The sequence below is a fragment of the Primulina huaijiensis genome, chromosome 7 (assembly GCF_012295235.1).
Source record: "Primulina huaijiensis isolate GDHJ02 chromosome 7, ASM1229523v2, whole genome shotgun sequence".
NCBI classification, from domain to species: Eukaryota; Viridiplantae; Streptophyta; class Magnoliopsida; order Lamiales; family Gesneriaceae; genus Primulina; species Primulina huaijiensis.
In genome coordinates this window covers 22,549,226-22,557,233 of record NC_133312.1, presented here as the reverse complement: position 1 = coordinate 22,557,233, position 8,008 = coordinate 22,549,226, and positions in this window count along the sequence as shown.

Genomic DNA, 8,008 nt, shown 5'->3' with positions numbered 1-8,008 from the left:
TATATATATAATTTTTACCATTACCTGTTGGTATTTCCACGCCAACCCGATGGAATAATTGTCTTGAAACACACTCTTACCCTACTGCCCTACATTTAAACCACTCATCGCAAGCTTCGCTTTATACTTTGCTTACCGTTTTTGTCTCTACGTACACATGCAATAGCTATATGTACAGTTTTATTTATGGAATATTATTATTATTATAATTATTATCAATAATTTTAGTTTTTAGAAAATATTAAGTCAGATAAGAAACAAATGAGACAAAAATCTGTCTGACGCAGAGATTAATGCATGTGATGTGTTTCAATTATGGGATTACAAATTCTCGGTTAAACCAAAAAAACCTGACTAAACAAATCAAAATGAAATTTTGGTTTTGGAAAATTATTTTTTTTAAAAAAAAATTCGGTTAAGCAGGTTCTGTTTCAATCGGTTAAACCAATTAAATCGATAATTTGTATATATAATTATGGATTTTTTACTGTTTTATTTTTTAGTGGGCTTTAAAAATATATAAAAAAGTGGGCTAAGTCTAATTTTATTATTATAACATTATAATTTTTTTTTTAAAAAAAATATCGATTTGGTTTAATTGATTTTAATGACTAAAATCAATGGGTTTGGTTGATCGAATAAAATTTGATTTGTTCGATTTCGATATTTTCGGTTGGAACCGGTTTCACACCCAAGTTCCAATCCAATGACAATGACCCCAGCATTACAGTGTGTTTGACAACCAAAATTTGAGAGGATTTCATGGGATTTGGATTTCAAAATCCTATTTTTATTGTTTGGCAAAGTGATTTAAAAAAAGAATTCGGATTTGTTTAGAATTTCATGGGATTTCAATGAGTATATCCAAATCCCATCAAATTTGATAAGATTTGGTGGGATTTGGATTTTAAAAACAGACAATTATTTTTTTATCCAAATCCCATCAAATTTAATGAGATTTATAAGGGTAGCTTAGTAAAATTTTAAAATTCCAAATTCGAATTCCTTTTTTTCCCAACAAAAAATGGATTTGTAAATATCATTTTTAAATTTTAAACCAAACACCAAATAGAATTTCAAATACTTGAATTTCCAAATCCAATTCCAAATCCAATTCCAAATTCAAATTCAAATTCAAATTCAAATCCATATTTACAAAGAACCAAATACACTGTAATTATTATATACATTTTGTTCGAGGGTGTTTTTGGAGAGTGAAGTCATTCCAATTGAGAAGAACTCATCATAATGCACTCCATATTGGCTGATAAAAAAAAGAAAGACAAACCCTTTTGGTCCCCATTTTCTTTATCGGTTGCAGTACTATATATTGATTTTGTTATTTAAATTATCACCACTATTCCGAGGTAATATGGGTTCATGATGACATCAATATCATGTTGTCATGACGTATTTTCGAGATTGCACAGTGAGGGCGACATTTTGGTTGTATTACATTCTTAACTCACATGGGTGTATGCTTAGTGGATGAAGTAGTGTGGCTGTACGTGTCCTGCCCCATTTCTCCTTGTTGAGTCACTAAACAGAAATATAGATTAGTAATTTTCTCCAGTCTCTTCGCAATCACGGGAAACCAACTCAGTTTCCATCACTTTGGTTAAGTCTTGTCTAGTTCGCCTATAAATCCATGCTCGAGAATGTTGTTCCCAGTCGAATCTAGATGGGCCACTGCAATGAAGAACGTCCAAATGTTAAACACTCAACTGCTACACTGGTTCAACGCATAGTGCACATTCGGCCTTTTTTTTTAGCTAAACAATTAATGCAGCTATACTTCACAACAATATTAAGCGCAATTTCAAAACATGCGTCCTTCTTAAAGAAATCTGCCTCGTTGTCAGAAACAATATGGTATCAAGAAACAGAATAGATATACTCCGCAAAGAGTCAACATGGTGCTGTTACCATTTGAAACTGGGAAACTTCTGATAATGAGGGATATATATAGGCCAATCCCAACAATCTAATTCCACATTGATCTTTTGGTTTCAAGAGTATTATAAGATTTAAATTAATAACTCGAGGCATAATGTGTTCTTAGCTTGCATGATTATAGTTATAAGCTTCAGACGTAATAGATTAACAAAAGAAATGCCTCTCCCTTTTTTTTTTTTACTAGGAATTGCTTCTCTTTGACTACAAGAAATATCGCACGACAAAATGAGGCTCCGTCAGCAAAGTCAACTTCAAGATTGATTGAAACAGTTTGCGCTTGGTTTCACTGTTCATTTTATTGGGCGAGTTGCTCTCTTAATCAAGATGAAATAACTTGATTTATTCCATTATACTTTTGGCTTGTGTGTCAAGATTCGAAATTTCATTATCAAAGATCTTCAAGCATGGATTTGTCATGCTTATAGGACTTGGGTTAAAAATACAGGTGATATTGAGCTGAATCTCAAGAAGCTTGGTTGATTTTCATTCCTTCTCGCTAGGAATAACATATTACTTTTGTTTATAATGTTAGAGATTTTTCTCAAAATCATGTTTTTTACGTATATATAAACATGATATATAATATATGCGGAAGCAGATCGAGTATTACCTCCGGCCATTGAAAACTTTGAAATTCTCTGCTTTTCTTCTCGGTTGAAGCCTTCTAAGCACTTCACGCTCTCTGTAGATGGTGTATATTTCTTATGAAGTGTGTGTGCTTAGGGACCTCATTCGTCTCTATTTATAGGCATCTCATACCATCAACGAGAAAATCGGGAGGCTGAATGTTAAAAGAAGAAACGTGTACGCATCTCATTTTTCTAAAGTTGAGGTTGCGTACACAAGTTTCGTCAAATTATGTAGGCAATAGCCGTCGCCAATTCCTACACGATACTTCATGTGTCATATTTCTTACATTCTCCCACTTGACACATATATCTCATTTACCATAGGAGAAAACAAAATACATGAATCATGGCGATAGGTAATCTTAAAACGAATATTATCTTCCATGTATTACAATGCATTATGTATCTCAAACTGTATAACTTAATGAATAAACCTTATGTTTATTCAAGGTCCAACTTTATTGATATTTCTCAAATCAATGAATGTGTGCACAACAAATATGAGAAAATATCACATCATAGTTTTATTAATTTGTTCTTACAACAAAATTACATAAAGGAACCAAGTCCCATTCTTTCTGTATGATCCTTAAATTTCAATGGTGGCATGTCCTTAGTTAAAGGATCAGCAATCATCAATTCAGCGTTAATGTGCTCGATAAGTAACTTCTTATCTTTAACACGTTCTCGTATGACTAAATACTTAATGTCGATATACTTGCTTCGACTACCACTTTTGTTATTTTTAGCCATAAAAACAGCAGCTGAATTGTCACAATATATTCTTAATGGCTTAGATATAGAATCCATAAATCTAAGCCCTGAAATGAAACTCTTCAACCATACACCATGTGAGGTTGCCTCAAAACAAGCTACAAACTCAGCTTCCATAGTGGAAGTAGCAGTCAATGTCTGCTTTGCACTTTTCCAATATACAGCTCCACCAGTTAGTATAAAAATATATCCTGAAGTGGATTTTCGTGAATCAATGCAGCCAGCGTAGTCTGAATCAGAGTAGCCAATTACTTCCAAATTCTCAGTTCGTCTGAATATAAGCATATAATCTTTGGTCCCTTGAAGGTACCTCATTACTTTCTTTGCAGCTTTCCAATGGTCTAAACCTGGATTACTCTGATATCTTCCCAACATCCCAACAACAAATGCAATGTCAGGTCTAGTGCAAACCTGAGCACACATTAAGCTTCCGACAGCAGAAGTATAAGGAATGTTTTTCATTTGTTCCCGCTCTAGATCATTCTTTGTGCATTGGCTCAAATTGAATTTATCGCCTTTCCCAACGGGAGCTATACTTGGTGAACAATCTTTCATCCGATATCTCTCTAAAACATTATTGATATAGTTTTCTTGAGACAGACCTATAATACCTCGAATTCTGTCTCTATGTATCTTAATGCCAATGACATAAGATGCATCGCCCATATCTTTCATATCAAAGTTTTTAGAGAGGAATTGTTTCACCTCATCTAACAAACCCTTATCATTGATTGCAAGTAATATATCATCCACATATAGAATAAGAAAACAAATCTTGCTCCCACTGACCTTCTGGTATATACATTGATCCATGGGGTTCTCAACGAATCCAAATGAAGATATAACATCATGAAATTTTAAATACCATTGACGGGAAGCTTGCTTCAATCCATATATACATTTCTTAAGCTCCAATTGCTCACCATTACTAGAGAAGAATCCTTCAGTTTGTTTCATATAAACCTCTTCCTCTAGTTCTCCATTTAGAAAAGCTGTTTTCATATCCATTTGTTGCAAATCTAAGTCAAAATGTGCAACTAATGCTAGAATGATACGGAGAGAATCTTTCTTAGATACAGGAGAAAAAGTCTCCTTATAATCGATTCCTTCCAGCTGAGTGAATCCTTTAGCAACGAGTCTTGCTTTATACCTTTAAATGTTGCATAATTAGTCTTTCTTTGTTTTGAAGACCCATTTGCATCCAATGACTTTTACACCATCAGGCAACTGAACAAGATCCCAGACTCCATTAACTGCCATAGAATTCATCTCTTCTTTCATAGCATTAAACCATAGTATTGACTCATTACAACTCATGGCTTGTGAAAACGTTTCAAGATCATTTTCGGCTCCGATGTTAAAATCTGATTCTTGTAAATAAACAACATAATCACTAGATATAGCTTATCTTTTTATTCTAGTAGATCCCCTAAGGTTGTTTGGTTGATCAACAATTTCTTGTTGTTCTCCATTAACAACTTGATCTACTGGATTTTCATCAGCGATTTGTGGAACTTCAGTAACTGGTTGTCTAACACCCATTTGATCTTGAGGGGTGTGAATAACAATCAATCTGTCATTTGAATAAGAGGGTTGTGATTAATGTGATCATTCTCAAAAACTATGTCATGATCACTCCCACTAATCAAGTCATTTTCAAGAAATTTTGCATTTCTTGATTCCACAATTATAGTATTGTGAGATGGACAATAGAATCTGTACCCTTTGGATTTTTCGACATACCCAATGAAATATCCACTTATAGTTCTTGGGTCCAGTTTCTTTTCATGTGGGTTGTAAACTCTTATTTCAGAAGGACAACCCCAAACGCGTATATGTTGCAAACTCGGTTTCCAACCTTTAAATAACTCAAATGGCGTCTTTGGGACAGCCTTAGTTGGAACTCGGTTTAATATATACACAGCTGTCTTAAGAGCTTCAGTCCACAAAGATTTATGAAGTTTAGAGCTAAGAAACATGCTCCTCACCATGTCCAATAATGTTCGGTTTCTCCTCTCAGCTACGCCATTTTGGTCCGGAGAACCATGCATAGTATATTGGGCAACAATCCCATGTTCTTGGAGAAACTTCGCAAACGGACCAGGTGCTTGTCCATTCTCAGTGTATCTACCGTAATATTCTCCACCTCTATCAGTTCTCACGATCTTAATATGTTTTTCACATTGCTTTTCCACTTCAGCCTTAAAAACCTTAAAGGCTTCAAGTGCTTCGTTTTTATTATGAAGCATGTAGATATACATGTATCGTGAGTAATCATCAATTAAAGAGATGAAGTATTTCGGACTTTGCATGTCTATATCTGGACAACAAATATCTGAATGTATGATTTCTAATATTTCAGTACTCCTCTTGGAATCCTTTTTAGACTTATTGGTCTGCTTTCCCTTAATACAGTCCACACAAGTATCAAAATCAGTAAAATCTAAAGTACTGAGTACTCCATCATTTACTAATCTTTTAATTCTCTCTATGGAGATGTGTCCCAATCTCTGATGCCATAATATAGAGGAATCTTCATTTATAACACATCTTTTAATACCTCCTTAAACATGCATAGTGGTGTTATTATTTTGTAAAGAAATATAGAAAAGACCATCAACCATTGTACCATTTCCAATAAGATTTGATTTATAAAACAAATTTATTGATTTATTCAAAAACTGAAATGAATAACCAAGGGGTACAAGTTTTGAAACCGAAATTAAATTCCTAGAAAAACTAGGAACATAAAATATCTTTTTCAATTTTAAAATATAACCACTATTCAACACTAGGCAGCAAGTCCCAATAGCCTCCACATGCGAAGACATCTTGTTTCCTGAATAGATGCTCTGCTCATTTTCTATTGGCTTCCTTAGGTTTTGCATACCCTGCAAGGTATTTGTAACATGGATTGTAGAATCAGAATCAATCCACCATGTGTTATAAATCATATTAACCATATTAGATTCATAACAGACAAATGAAGTAGGAATATCTTTCTTTTCAAGTCAATCCTTAAATTTATTGCAATCTTTCTTCATGTGTCACGTCTTTTTACAGAAGAAACACTTGGATTCTTTCTTAATGTCAGGTTGAGGTGGAATTATTCCTTTCCCTTTTCCTTTGACTTTGGCTTGCTTCTTATACTTTCCTTGTGTAGTCATAAATATATTATCACTCGTTTCCATTAACAACCTTCCTTCCTCTTGAACACACATGGTCATTAATTCATTGATTGACCATTTATATTTATGTGTGTTGTAGGAAATTTTGAAGGGTCCATATTGCTGTGGAAGAGTGCATAAAATGTAGTGCACAAAAAAAGTTTCAGACATTTCCACTTCAAGTATCTTGAGCCGAGTCGCTATGTCCTGCATTTTCATTATGTGCTCTCGCACACCTCTCACACTGGTGAGCCTTAATGAAGAGAATTCCATAATTAGGGTGCTTGCTAGTGCCTTATCTGAAGACTGAAATTGTTCATCAATAGCCTTCAGTAATTCTTTGACATTATTATGCTGGTCGACAGAACCACGCATGCCAGCAGAAATTTTGGTCTTTATGAACATTACGCAGAGTCGATTAGATCGCTCCCATTTTTCATAAAGATCAACATCATCCGGAATGTTGTTTTCAATAATAGCAGATGGTTCGTCTTTCCGTATAGCATAATCAATATTCATCCACCCTAATTGAAGAATAATTCTTTCTTTCCATATTTTATAGTTATCGCCCTTTAGTTCGGGAATGTCACATTTCATATCAGAAAAACTCGCAGATTGCATAACTGCACAAAATATCATATGCTTAAAATTTTGAGACAATATCATGTTTTACGAATGTAATTCATGTTTTAAAAATCTAGTGACATAAAATTTGCATGTGGTCTAAAATTTTAATTCAATAAGATTTTCTGTAACTTTACGATAAAACTATCAAAAATGTATTTTCCTTAACTCCTGTGGGTAAGTTAAGAAAAATATAATTTAATATTTTAAACTAATTAGTTATATAAATATAATAAAAATCTCTGTGGGGTAAAATTTATTATGTTTATATAAATAATTACAATTGTTGTCCATTATGTGATCCAAATCCACTTAATGCATAATTTTCCATAATTAAGGATGATGTGGCTATTCCTCAACTATTTAAAATTATACGGTTCACCGGACAAAATTTTGGTTTTACTTTAATATTTTATCTAATAATTATTANAAATATATTTCCCATCAGTTTTTCTCTTCAATCAGAGTAGTGATAAAGTGAGGATCACATTTACGTGAAAATGTGGACTCCTCATCAGTTTTTCTCTTTTATCAGAGTAGTGATAAAGTGAAGATTATTTGTTCATTTGTGAATATCTGAAATATTTTATAATATTATATTCACAACTTACTTGATATGTTCATTTCAAATTATAAACAACTCAATATAATTTAATATGAACATAATGTGAATATTGATTTACCAAAATATTTTTCAATACAATTTGTATTTAAAAAACTTCAAAAATAAATGCAAGTATAATATTAAATTTGCATGTACACATCAAACACTTATCCATAATATTTGACATTTTATCTAATATGCAAAAATAATTTCTAAACATGTATTAAAATCGAATTTGAAATTATTTTAATGTG